A 15,672-nucleotide genomic window follows, 5' to 3' on the forward strand; every position below is an offset into this window, starting at 1 on the left:
CTGGTATTAACATAAAAACAGATACATAGATCAATGGAACAGAATAGACAACCCAGAAATAAACCCACACCTACTTGGTCATTTAATTTATGACAAAGGAGGCAAGAATGTACAATGAGGTAAAGGTAGTATCAATAAATAGTGTTGTGAAAACTTGACAGATACATGCAAAAAATTGAAACTGGACTACCTTCTTACAACATATACAAGAATAAACTCAAAATGGGTTAAATACTTAGGTATAAGACCCGAAACCATAAAATACATAGAAGAAAACATAGGCTGTAAACTCTCTGGCATTGCTCATATTGATTTTTTTAAGTTTTAATACATGCCCTTGGGCAAAGGAAACAAAAGAAAAAATAGACAAGTGGGACTGAATTAAACTAAGAAGTTTTTGCACAGCAAAGGAAACCATCAACAAAATGAAAAGACAACCTACTGAATGGGAGAAGATATTCACCAATGATACATCTGATAAAATGTTAAAATTAAAAAAATATTAAAAAACTCAAACAACTCAACACAAAAAATAACAAACAATCCAATTTAAAAATGGGCAGAGGAATAGACATTTCTCCAAAGAGGACATACACATTGCCAATAGGCAAATGAAAAGATGCCCAGCATCACTAATCATCAGAGAAATGCAAATAAAAACCATAATGTTATATCACCTCACATCTGTCAGGAGGGCTATCTTCAATAAATCAGCAAACAAATGTTGGTGATGATACAGAGAAAAGGGAGCACTTGTATACTGTTGATAGGATTGCAATTTGGTGCAGGCACTATAGAAAACAGTTTGAAGTTCCCCCCCAAAAATTAAAAATATAAGTACTTTATGACCCATGAATTCTGAAGAAATCCAAAACACTATTTCAAAAAGATATATGCAACCCTATATTTACTGCAGCACTATTTACAATAGCTAAGATATGGAAGCAACCCTAGTGCCCATCAATACATGATTGGATAAAGAAATGGTGGTACATATATACAATGGAATATTACTTGGCCAAAAAAAAAGAAATCTTACCATTTGTGACAACATGGATGGACCTAGAGGCTATTATGCTAAGTGAAATAAGTCAGACAGATGAAGACAAATACCATATGATCTAACTTATATGTGGAAACCAAAATAAACGAACAGATAATATAGAAGCAGACTTACAGATGCAGAGAACAAACTGGTACGTGCTTCCCCGAAAATAAGACCTACTCCAAAAATAAACCCCAGTTGAGATTGTCAGCCAGACGGATGCATTTAGTACATTTTGACGATGTTCCAGAAGAAGATGACATGACTGTACTTGAATAAATGTAGATTGTTGTACATGAAAAAACAAGACATTCCCTGAAAATATGCCCTAATACATCTTTTGGAGCAAAAATTAATATAAGACCTGGTCTTATTTTCGGGGAAATATGGTAGTTGCCAAAGGGAAGGTGAATTGGGGGGTTGGGTGAGAAAAGTGAAGGAATTAAGATATACAAATTGGTGGTTACAAAATAGTCATGGGGATGTAAATTACAGCAGAGCAAATATAGTCAATAATGTTGCAAGAACTATGATTAGTGTCAGGGATGTGGGAGACTAATTGGAGGATCACGGCATAAATTATACAAAAGTCTAACCACTGCGTTGTACATCTGAAACTAATATAAAATAATATATATTCACTGTAACTGTTGGGTTGGTGCAAAAGTAATTGTGGTTTTTGCAATTATTTTTAACCTTTTAAACTACAATTACTTTTGTACCAACCTAATAAAATAAATAAATTATTAAGAAAAGAAATTGTTATATCCATGTCATGAGCAGGAGAAGTAGCCTCAGGATGGAGGCACTGCTGAGGAGAGGAGAGCAGAGTGGGGAGACTGAAGCAACCTGCATCTTTGGTCGAATTATTGAGATACATACATATCATGGCTGGAACTACCCTATCACTGGTTTTATTGTGTGCTAGATAACAAATGGTGTCATTTTTTCGTTGGAGCTTTTTTACCTTGCGAGCACAGCGGTTACAGGCTTTCCCGTCCCCCTCCCTCCTCCAATGTCTTATCGGAGCAGTTTCCCTGCGAGCTCAGCCGTCAGAGGCTTTCCTGTCAGAACAGTTTTCGAGAGATTACAGCTGTTAGGAACGGACATCCCCGGCATCTCAGCCAGCTTTAACCAATAGCAATGGCGCCGCAATAGCAATGGCACGAATTCTCCCAAACCCGGAAGCCTAACCCTATAAAACAAAGGGCCCAACCCCAGTAAGTGCTCAGTCTTTGGGAACAATCCCGCTGAGCCCATCGACATAATAAAGCTGTGTTCTCCCTGATCTCTGAGTGCTGCTTGAATTTCTCGGTCCAGCCGTTTTCCGCAACAGTTTAAGACTGTTAGAACTGGGCTTTTTATTACCAGTCGCTGAAACACCTAATATACTGATTTCCCGAAATGCAAAATTGAATGGTGCATAGCACCCTTGCTGCTTAATGTGTGGCCCCAGGTCTAGAAGCATCAGTGGGGAGCAAAATTTCAGGCCCCACTCAGATCTACCAAATTAGGATCTGCATTGAATCAGGCCTCTAGGTAATCCATGTGCATATTAAAGTATAAGAAGCCTTGCCTTACAGAGCTGTGATGATTAAAATAGCTGACATGAGAATCACAATTCCCATGCTGAATTTGATTATTATTCTAGATTGACACCTTGTTGTCTCTTTCTAGTCCTCTTACTCCCCACTTCTTATTTAAAATAAGATTACATCAGCACATGGAAAAATATCCAAATGTGAAATTAATTTTTGGTTAAGTAGTCTGGAAGGTAATTTTTTACATAGGAGCTAGTTTTCCTAAATTTAATGAGCAGTTCAAATTCTGTTCTGAGAACAGACAACATTGTGAGTTGAGGGTGAATAGCAACAGGTGAGGAATGAAAGGATGAACAAGAAAAAATGGTTATATATTGGGATTACTTCATAGGATTTTATTTTTCTAAGACTGACATCTGGCAATTTGAAAGTAACCCAGTAACTAGGGTGACCCACATAAACAAATGAATTGTGTACTGGAAAAGAAAAGAAACAAATAAAACTCTCCAAACCAAAAAAAAAAAAAAAAAAAAGAAAAAAAAAAAAGAAGTTATTTGTAAAATATATCCACAAATTTAGAAATTAAACAAAACACTTCTAAATGTCTGGCCAAAAAAGAAGCCTCTTAATGGGTACAGGGTTTTATTTTGGAGATATGAAAATGTTTTGGAGCTAGAGGTAGTAGTTGAACATCATTTTGGTTATACTAAATGCTACTCATTTGTTCACTTAAAATTGTTAATATTATGCTATTTTAATTTCACCTCAAATTTTTAAAGTCTATTAATTAACAAGGATGTGGAACACTATAAACATTTTGAGTTGTATAAATGTAAAAATGAAATTAGCATAATTGCTCATATTTGAAAACAATAAAGTTCTCAAATCAATAGTTTAAATTTTCCACCTTAACAAACCAGAAAAAGAAAACTGAATACAAACTAAGCAGATGGAAGAAAATAATAAAAGAATAAAGAGTATAAATTGGTGGAATTGAAAATACAAGAGCAATAAAGTGAAACTAAAAGTTGTTTCTTTTAAAATATCCAAAAAATTGAAAATCTTTATCAAAACTGATAAAGAAAGAAAATGATAACACAATATTAAAAATTAAAAATTAAGGAAGAAATATCACAACAGGTTTTAAAAGAATAAGGAATGCTATGAAAAACTTTATGAACACAAACTCTAAAACTCTTATAAAAGGGAACAGTGTCTTAAAACACACGAACTACCAAAGGCCATTCAAGGAGAAATAAAGCATATAGAAGTATATCTATTAAAGAAATCAAATTCATGCTTAGATAACTTCCATAACAGTTAACTCCAGGCACAGATGGTTTTACTGAAAATTCTATAATATATTTAAGGAAGAAACAACATATATAAAATATCTTCCAGAAAGTAGAAGAGGGAATAATTCCCAACTCATTTTAGGAGACCAGAATTTTCCTTATTGCATATCCAGGTAAACGCATTAAAAGAAAAGAAAATTCAGACCAATAACCTCATGAAAATAGATGCAAAAATCCTCAAAAAATATACAAGAAAGCAAATCCAGCAATATATACCAAGAATAATACACCAAGTCAAAATAGGTTTTATCTTACGAATATAAAGCTGGTTCAACATTTGACAATCAAGGACGTCATAGGAATGGTGGCAGCAAGGCAGACCTTTCGAGTTCTCCTCTGGATCTTATCACAAGCGGGACATCTATAACCCATCAAAGGACTCTCTGCTCATCACGCAGAACAGCTAAGAGACTCTTGCAAGGATTACATGAAGGTGGGCAAATTGGGCCAGCACTGAAAGGGGGAAGGGAGTGGAGTGGAGACTGTGGAGACGTGGCCCGCACCTACAGCTGGGGAGATGCCGCTGGCATCTGCAGCGGCAGAGACACAGGGGATCCCAGGACGGAACAGAGAACACAAAAGCCAGGAGGTGGGCTCTTTCGCTGTGTCGCACAGCTGATCTCTCCCGCCGAGGGGGAAGCATATCCAGCATTTGAGGCAGTAACCTCAGCTGAGATCTCCAGCTGGGCCCTAGGTTGGACAAAGGACACAAAGTCTGTCGTGCTAGGAGGCCTGTGGGGTCTCTGGTCCTGCTTCCCACATAAGAACGCAGGACATGGTAAGGCCGGAAAGGAACACCCATGGAGCCATAGGTAGGGGAGTCATACCACTATATTCTCACTGGCTGCTGGGTTGGAGATACAGGAAGCAGGAGCCACACTATCCACAACCCGCTGGCCTCTTTTCTGCAATCCACAACTCTGCCGTGCTAACTGCAGTCCGCGCTTGCTAGCTCAGCCAACATCTTCTTGCTAGCCCCCATTTTCTGCTAGCGTAGCCACAGCAGTTATATTAGTGGCCAATGGCTCACTGGTTACAACTGATGGCCAACTAGCCACAGCTGATGGCCGTCCAATCACAGTTGATGGCCATTTACTACCTGAGCCAGCACCTTTCCATGTGAGGCTAAGAGCCTGGAAACTGCACTCCTGCCTCTGCCCCCATAAACTCCATACCTAGGCCCATCCACCACTCTCCCAATCCTACCCCCGCCCTTCCAGAGACTTAAACTGGCTCCTGAACTGAGAAGTAGTGTCAGATTACAGAGGAGCCTTAGTACTCAGGTTCTGGGAAGACTGGCATGCAGCTCTGACCCATGGAAGAGGCTGGGAAGAGTGTGATTGTTGCTGGGTTGGGAAAGAAGAGACTCCTCCACCCCAAGCCACCACCTTTTCTGGCCTTTGGGAAGAGTGTGGCATGGCTAGGCTGGGAGAGAGAAGACCCCTGCATCCCCAGCCCCCACCCTTTCTGGTCTGCCTAGGGCAAGGTAATTACAACTGCGGAGGCACTCCCAGGGTCAGCAGTAGGCAGCAGACACAGCTCTGGGCTTTTAGCAGCTCAGAAATCTCCCACCCTCCACACACACACACACACACACACACACACACACACACACACACGGAAGAAGTGCCCTAAGACTCAGGAGAACTGGACACAGGGCTGGTGGTGCTACTCTCAGTGCGCATACGTGCAGACAAGAGCAGAAACTGCACTGACTTTGTAGAAACTACCGTCCAGACCCCTCAGCCCCACGCATCTAAATCTGCAGTCCCAGGGTCACTCTGGGTATCAAGTGACCGGATCTGCTTGCACAATACACGGAGGTCTCTTTGGTACAGCAGAGGACAACCTGGAGATTACTTGGTGGGCTTAAGCCAAAACTGTTTTGTTTTGTTTTTGTGTATCTTTGATATCTTTGCCTGTGTTGAGTGTGGGTTATTGGTAGTTTTTCCATGTGAATGTATTTTTTTCTTTGTTGTTGTTGCTGTTGTGCTTGGTGATTTGCTTTGTTCTGAAATTGCCCTACAACAGGGCCCAGCTTAAGAGGCGCAAGATTCAACACACCCAAAGACCAACTCCAGACCAAACCAGAGTACTACCGAGTTTGACCTACAAGTGACAAACCCAGAGGGAATTCTCTACAGGCACAAGAGCCCATAGAGGCCAAAACTCATTTAAGAGGTCAACCCTCACGCAGCAGAACATCTGCTGTGGGCAGAGACAAGGCTCACAACTAGTCAGCCTAGGAGTCAACCCCACCTACTCACAAGTGAAAAGCAATTAAAGATCAATTTTAACAGGACAATATACACAACACAAGAGCCACCTTTGGAGCACACGCAGCGGAGAAGAAGGAAGTGGTGCAAGTCAAATATAAAAGATATATACTACATAAGATAACCCAGCAAGAACTAAGAACCCTAGGGGATCTCCATAACACATTGAAGCAAACACAGAGAGTCAGCCACAATGGGGAAACAAAGAAACATATCCCAAATAAAAGAACAGAGGAAATCTCCAGAAATGGAACCAAATGAAGCAGAGTTAACCAACCTATCAGAGACAGAGTTCAGAACACTGATGATAAGAATGTTCAAAGAGCTTAGCGACAACACAAAGAAGGATACAGAGATCATAATGAACAACTAGTTAGAATTAAAGAACACAATTACTGAAATAAAGAACTCACTTGAAAGAATTACCAGCAGGATAGATGAAACAGAGAATTGAATCAGAGACTTAGAAGACAAGTTAGCAGAGATCACCCAAACAGAACAACACAAAGAAAAAGGAATAAAAAAACAATGAAGATGGTTTAAGAGACCTCTGGGATAACATCAAGCGCAACAACATGTACATCATAGGAATACCAGAAGGTAAAGAGAGGAAGCAAGGGATTGAGAACATATTTGAAGTAATAATGTCTGAAAACTTCCCTAACCTGGTGAAGGAAACTGACATACAAGCCCAGGAAGTGCAGAGAGTTCCAACCAGGATAAACCTAAACAGGTCCACACCAAGACATTATAGTTAAAATGACAAAGGTTAAAGACAAAGAGAGAATCCTAAAAGCAGCAAGAAAAAGACAGAGGTTACATACAAGGGAACTCCTGTAAGACTATCAAATGACTTTTCTAAAGAAACTTACAGGCCAGGAGGGAGAGGCAGGAGATACTCAAAGTGATGGAAAAAAAGGCCTACAACCTAGATTGCTTTTTCCAGCAAGGCTATCATTTAAAATTCAATGAGAGATAAAGAGCTTCCCAGAAAAGAATAAGCTAAAAGAATTTATACCACCAAGCCAGAATTGGAGGAAATACTAAAAAGACTTCTATAAACAGAGGAAAGATGAAAACACTCTAATTACAAATAAAAAAAAAAAAGACAATAACTATGTACCTATCAATAATCACTTTAAATGTAAATAGACTAAAAGCTCCAATCAAGAGACATAGCGTGGCTGATTGGATAAGAAAGCAAGACCCTTGTATATGCTGTATAAAAGAGACTCATCTCAGATCAAAAGACACACACAGGCTGAAAGTAAAGGGGTGGAGTAAGATATTTCATGCAAATGGAAATGAGAAAAAAGCTGGAGTTGCAATACTTATATCCGACAAAATAGACTTTAAAATGAAGAAAATATTAAAAGACAAAGATGGGCACTACATAATAATAAAAGGATTGATCCCACAAGAGGACATAACCCTAGTAAACATCTATGCACCCGACATAGGAGCACCTAAATACATAAAACAGATATATTGACTGACATAAAAACAGAGATCAACAGTAACACTATCATAGTAGGGGACTACAACACACCTCTGACAACAAGGGACAGGTCTTCCAGACAGAAAATCAATATGGAAACAATGGCCTTAAAAGACACAATGGACCACTTGGATTTAATCGATATTTTCAGAACACTTCATCCCAAAGCTGCAGAATATACGTTCTTCTCAAGCGCACATGGAACATTTTCCAAGATAGACCACATGTGAGGCCACAAAACAAGTCTTGATAAATTTAAGAAAAGTGAAATCATACCAATTGTCTTCTCTGACAACAGTGCTATGAAATTAGAAATGAACTACAGGAAAAAAATGGAAGACAAACCAATTCATGGAGGCTGAATAACATGTTACTAAATAATGAATAGGTGAACCATGAGATCAAGGAGGAATTCATAAGATATCTCGAGACAAACGAAAATGAAAACATGACGACCCAAAATCTATGGGATGCAGCGAAAGCCGTCCTAAGAGGGAAATTCATAGCATTGCACGCCTACCTAAAGAAAGAAGAAAAATGACTTATCCACAGTTTATCTTCACACGTAAGAGATCTGGAAAAAGAACAGCAAAATAAGCCCAAAGATAGTACAAGGAAGGAGATAATAAAGATCAGAGCAGAAATAAATGAAATAGAAACCAGAAAAACCATACCAAAGATCAATGAATCCAAGAGTTGGTTTTGATAGAAGATAAACAAAATTGACAAAACTTTAGCAAGACTCATTAAAAAAAAGAAAGAGAACACCCAAATTAATAAAATCAGAAATGAAAGAAGAGAAGTGACAACAGATACCACAGAAACACAAAAAATTTTAAGAAATTACTATGAGCAACTATATGCCAACAAATTTGACAATCTGGAAGAAATGGACAATTTTCTTGAAGCATACAACCTTCCAAGGCTAACACAAGAAGAAACAGAAAATCTGAATGGACTGATTACCACCAGGGAAATTGAATCAGTAATCAACAATCTCCCAACAAACAAAAGCCCTGGATCAGATGGCCTTACAGGTGAATTTTACAAAACATTCAAAAAAGAATTATCACCTATTCTCCTCAAACTATTTCAAAAAATCCAGAAGGAGGGAGGGCTCCTGAACACTTTTTACGAGGCCACTATCACACTGATCCCCAAATCAGAGAAAGACACCACAAAATGAGAAACCTCAGGCCGATATCTCTAATGAACGTAGATGCAAAAATCCTCAACAAAATATTAGCGAAGAGAATTCAGCAATACATTAAAAAGATCATACACCATGATCAAGTGGGATTCATCCCTGGTATGCAAGGGTGGTTCAACATCTGCAAATCAATTAATGCAATACACCACAGTAACAAAATGAAAAATAAAAATCACATGATCATATCAATAGATGCAGAAAAAGCATTTCATAAAATCCAGCAGCCATTTACGATAAAAACCCTTAAGAAAGTGGGAACAGAGGGATCATATCTCAACATAACAACGGCCATATATGATAAACCCACAGCTAACATCATACTCAATGGGGAAAAGCTAAAACCATTCTCCTTAAGATCTGGAACAAGGCAAGATTGCCCAATTTCCCCACTTCTATTCAACATAGTGCTGGAAGTTCTAGCCACAGCAATCAGACAAGAAAAAGAAATAAAACGCATCCGAATCAGTAAGGAGGAAGTAAAATTGTCATTATATGCAGATGATATGATAATATATTTAGAGAACCCTAAAGACTTCACCGATAAAGTATTAGAGCTGATAGATGAATTTAGTAATGTAGCAGAATACAAAGTAATATTCAGAAATCAGTTGCATTTGTATATACCAATAATAAAACACCAGAAGGAGAAATTGAGAAAAGAATCCCATTTACAATTACTTCAAAGACTATAAAATACCTGGGAATAAATTAAACCAAAGATGTAAAAGATCTGTACTCAGAAAATTATAAGACACTGAAGAAAGAAATGAAAGAAGATACAAATAGATGGAAACACATACCATGTTCATGGATAAGAAGAATTAATATAGTTAAAATGTCCACACTGCCTAAGGCAATATACATATTCAATGCAATTCCTATCAAATTACCCACGATGTTATTCACAGAAATAGAACATATAATCCCAAGATTTATATGGAACCATAAAAGACCCCGGATAGCCTCAGCAATCTTGACGAATAAGAACAAAGTGGGAGGTGTAACAATACCTGACATCAAATTATACTACAAGGCTACAGTACTCAAAACAGCATGGTACTGGCATAAAAACAGACACATAGATCAATGGAACAGAAGAGAGACCCCAGAAATAAATTCATGCCTTTTTGGCCATTTAATCTATGACAATGGAAGCAAGAATTTACAGTGGGTTAAAGACAGTCTATTCAGTAAATGGTGCTTGGTAACCTGGACAGACACATGCAAAAAAACGAAGCTGGACTACCTCCTTAAACCATGTACAGAAATAAATTAAAATTGGCTTAAAGACTTAAATGTAAGATCTGAAACTATAAAATTCCTAGAAGAAAATATTCGAAGAAACTTTACAGACATTAACCGGACTAAGAATTTTACTGATATATCCCCTCTTGCAAGGGAAGTAAGAGGAAAAATAAACACGAGGGATTACATCAAACTAAAAAGTTTTTTCACAGCAAAGGAAACCATCAATAAAACAAAAAGGGATCCTACTGAATGGGAAAAGATATTTGCCAATGATATATCCGATAAGGGTTTAATATCACAAATTTATCAAAAAACTCACTCAACTCAACTCCAAAACAAACAAACAACCCAATAAAAAAATGGGCAGAGGACATGAAGAGACATTTTTCTAAAAAGGACATACAGATGGCAAACAGACATATGAAAAAATGCTCAACCTCACTAACCATCAGAGAATTGCAAATAAAGACCACAATGAGCTACCACATCACCCCAGTCAAAATGGCTATCATCAATAAATCAACAAACAACAAGTGCTGGCAAGGATGTGGAGAAAAGGGAACCCTGGTGCACTGTTGGTGGGAATGCAGATTGGTACAACCACTATGGAAAACAGTATGGAGGTATCTCAAAAATCTGAAAATGGAACTACCTTATGATCCAGGAATTCTACTCCTAGGTATCTATCCAGAGAAATCCAAGACTCTAATTCAAAAAAATGTATGCACTCCTATGTTTATTGCAGCACTATACACAATAGCCAAGACATGCAAACAACCAAATTGCCCATCAGTAGACGACTGGATTAAGAAACTGTGGTACATTTATACAATGGAATATTACTATGGTACATTTATAAAATGGAGTATAAAGAAGAAAGAAATCTTACCATTTGCAACAACATGGATAGACCTAGAGAACATTATGTTAAGTGAAATAAGTCAGACAGAGAAAGACAAATACCATATGATCTCACTTATATGTGGAATTTAAAGAAAAGAATAAGTGAATGAACTAATCAGAAACAGTTTTGGAGACATAGAGGAAAAACTGAGGGTTGCTAGACAGGAGGGGTGTGGGGATAAGGGGGAAGGTGAGGGGATTAGAAAGCACAGTCAGTAACCACAAGATTGCCACGGGGTTACGAAAGTTAATTTGGGGAATGTAATCAATAATGTTGTACAGATTTTGTAGTGTATCCAATGTACACTTGTCTCGTTAGGGAGACCACCTCAGGGAAGATGTAGATGCCTGATCACTGCACTGTTCACCTGAAGCTGAAGCTGAACAATAATGAATGTCAACTACAAGTTTATATATATATTTACATAAGCGGAGTACAGCATTAGGAATAGAGACAGTGGAAATGTATTGGCTATGTGAGATGTCAGAAGGATAGTGGATTCGGGAAGGGGGGTTGACACAGTGTGAGGGATATAAATGATAAACTTGTAACTATTACTTTGTTTTGTTTACCTAAAACTAATAAAAACAAAAAAAAACAACATAAAGCAAATGAGTGGAAACCACGCTGTATACTGGGGGTGCCAAAAAATGTATACAAGTGCACACTTGGTCAACATTGCTCAAGCAGTAGTTTGCTGTAATCAGAAATGTCTGGACACCGATGGTAACCACTTTGAGTACCCTTTGTAACTGCAGAAGTCAAATGTGACTTGTATGCATCTTTTGTTATCAGTATATATTGAGTATTACAATATTAATAGATTTTTCATTCCTTAAAATGTGTTTACATTTTTGGCACCCTCTGTATTTCCTTAGAAGTCAATACAGGGTCCAGAAATGAAGGACATCCAAATGACCATGACATACAGCACACACCCTGAGACCTCTTACTGTTCCCTCATCTCTCGTTTCTGGCTTCTAACACTTGACTTCACCCACTGCCGATCCTTTCATGAATTTCACCCCCAGAACAGTGTCAATGTTTTACTCATGTTTCAAGATATTAAGAAAATAACTGAATGACTCAAAAAAAAAAAAAAAAAAGAAAAGAAAACAAACAAAAAAATTGACAATCAATCAAGGCAATACACAATATCAATAGGATAAAGAAGAAAAATCATGTAATGATGTCAATTGATACAGAAGAAGCATTTAATAAAATGCAATAGGCATGCATGACAAAAACTCAGTAAACCCAGAATACAATGGGAAATATGCAATCTGATTCAATGTATGAAAACTGCATCATACTGTAGATGAAAGGCTTAATGCTTCCTCACTAAGATTGAGAAGAAGGTAAGGGTGTCCACTTTCATAATTGTTTTTCAACAATTCTGAAAACCCTATGCATTGCAATAAAACAAAGAGTAAAAGCTTACATCTTGGAAATGAAGAAGTAAAACTCCTATTCAAAGATTACATGATTATCTACATAGAATATACCATGAAGCATACCAAAATCTTCTAGAAACTATGAGTGCATTTAGTAAGATCACTGAAGACAATGTAAATGTACAAAAATCAATCCTAGTTCTCTTTAGTAGCAACAAAAAATTAGAAACATAAATTTATAAAAATGTGTAATTTACAATCATTAAACAAAATGAAATATTTTATTATAAATCTAAAAATTTGCTAAATCTATAAGCTTAAAACTATGAAATGCTGATTAAACTAATCAAAGAATGCTTAAATAAGTAGACACATCATATAACGTATAAAAACTCTGAATAAATTTAAAGTATAAAGTCTTCCTTAATTGATCTATAGATTTACCAAAATGTCACTCAAAACAGTAGCAGGGATTTTTGGTAGATATAGACAAGCTGATTTTTAAATTTATATAGAAAGGCAATGGAACTAGTATAGAATTGTATACCAATGTAAAAGCAAAAAAGAAGTAAAAAGTTGGAAGATTCATAGTACCTGATTTAAGACATACTATAAAGCTATAGTAATCAAGACAGTGTTACTTGGCCACAAGACAGAAAAACATATCAATGGAACAGGAAAGAGAGCCAAGAAATAGTTTCACGCAAATATAGTAAATTATGTCCAGGAAATGTGCAAAGACAGTTCAATGAAACAAGAGCATTTCTTTCAAAAAATGGTTCTGGAACAATTGAATATCCATATGAAAAAAAAATGTACCTAGACACATACCTTACACTTCATACAAAAATTATCTAAAAATAGATCGCAGACTTCAGGGGAAAGTATGACATTATTAAAGTCATAGGAGGAAACAAACAAACAAAAATCTTCTTGATCTTGAGTCAGGCAAATATTACTTAGATGGAACACCAAAAAGCAGTCTATTTAAAAAATCAATAATTTGGACCTCATCCAAACTTAAAATGTGTTCTGCAAAAGATAATTAAAAGAATGAAAAGACAAGCCACAGAATGGGGGAAAATATTTGCAAATCACATAGCCTTCAAAGAACTTGTGTGCAGAATACTTTTAAAACACTGAAAACTCAACAATGAGAAAAGATATAGCCCAATTACAAAATGGGCAAAATATCTGAGCAGACACTTAACCAAAAAGATATAAAGATGGTAAATAAACATATGAAAAGATGCTCAATTGTATGACATTAGACAATTACAAATTAAAACCATAATTAAATATCACTACACACCTATTCATATAGCTAAAAAACAAAACAAAACAAAACAAAACAAAACGAAACAAAGCAACAACAACACGAAAACCTAACAGTAACAAATGCCAACAAACATGCAAAGCAACTAGAACTCCTACTTTGCTCGTCAGAATACAAACTGGTAGAGCTATTCTGATAAACAGTTTAGAAATTTCTTATATATTTAAAGACACATTTACTATATGACTAAGAAATCCCACTTCTAGGTATCCACCCTAGAAAAATAAAAACTTATGTTCACATAAATGTTTGTACATGAATGTTTGTCTCAGAATTGTTCATAATTGCCCCAAACTGGAAACAACCTTAATGTCACATACACAAATGTATATGTCACTTTTATTCATAATTGCCAAGAATTGAAAACAACCAACAAGTACTTCAACAGATGAATTCATGAACAAACTGTGGTATATCCATGAAATGGAATACAACTGAGCCATATGAAGAGGTATTATTGATACATTCAATGATATAGAGGATGTGTATGACAGTAAATGGAAGAAGCCAGTCTCAAAATATTTCATAATATATTATTCCATTTTTATGATATTCTGAAAAAAATAAAAATATGGAGATGGAGAACAGAGCACTGTTTGTCAGATGTTAGGAATAGGGGGTGGGTTTGATTACAGTAGCACAGCATGATCAAATGTTTTGATTGTGAATAATATTGTTCTGTATCATTTTTGTCAGTTGTGATTACACAAATGTATGTGTGTACTAAATAAAACTCATAGGACCTTACACCAAAACCATACACTTTATTGTATGTAAGTGTTTTAAATTATTTTTTTAATCTAAGTTTAAAAATAACCCACACTATATATTTTATTCAACTCTATTGTTATTGGCTGTCTAAGAAAGTTGGACAAAACACTCAACCATGAATAACTAAAAATCTTGGACAGCATACAAAAACTGCCACTTAAAAGTGTTGGGGACCTAATAAGGCAGTGAAAAATTGCAGTTTCAAAATCTGGAAGGAGACTAAAACCAAGAAAGTGAAATCGTTTTTGAAACCTGTTTTTCCCTAAGATTAACTGCTGATTCCTAATGTTATGGAACAGAAAGAGTTCGTCTAGCAGAGCCAAATACTAAACACTGAGAATTGCAGTGGAGAAGCATTGACTATTTTATTATGGATGCTACCACCTGAGAGAACAGGAAGCAAATGCTCAAAAGCCTGAATTCCCCAATGGCATGTAGGTTACAGATTATATAGGGCAAAATCACAAGACCCCTGGGTTAAGTGTCGGGGGTCATGCTGGGAGCTGATTAGTCATAGGTGAGGTTAGGGTAATACATCATTTCTTCAGATCTTGAGGAGAGTTCTGAGGTCTTTCTGGCCTTCCTCTGTCCATTCTGGCCTTCCTCTGGCCATTCTCTTGGGAAAGTAACCAGGGGGTCATTCCACCTCAGGGCTCAGGTGCTGAAACATAACTTAGGTCAGGATGCTATCTTTAGCCTGCCAGAGGTCCACAGCATGTGACTAATAGTCAGGTCCAGGCTACTGTCTTCTGCTGCCTCGGGTGTTGCTTATTATCTGGTGGAAAGGCTAGATCTCTGAGGGGCAGAGAGAGAGGGAAGGAAGGAGGAGAGGGATAGGGAGAGGGAGAGAGAGGAAGAGAGAGAGAGATGATTTCTGGAACCAGGATTTAAAACTAAAATTAATCAAAGTCATAAGGACCTTTGCTTTCACTAAGAGCCTGTTAAGAAGCTGAAAAGCTGACCAGTACTTCTGTGAATTCACACTGATTTGGACTGAGACTCTGAGGAGCTAAATTGTATGAAAAAAGGTAATCAGGAATTTGATTAGATATCTATGACACTTCAGCTCATCTGTGAAACATTTTCATACCTAT

The sequence above is a fragment of the Rhinolophus sinicus genome, chromosome 18 (assembly GCF_057876585.1).
Source record: "Rhinolophus sinicus isolate RSI-liver-muscle chromosome 18, RSI-T2T, whole genome shotgun sequence".
Taxonomy (NCBI): domain Eukaryota; kingdom Metazoa; phylum Chordata; class Mammalia; order Chiroptera; family Rhinolophidae; genus Rhinolophus; species Rhinolophus sinicus.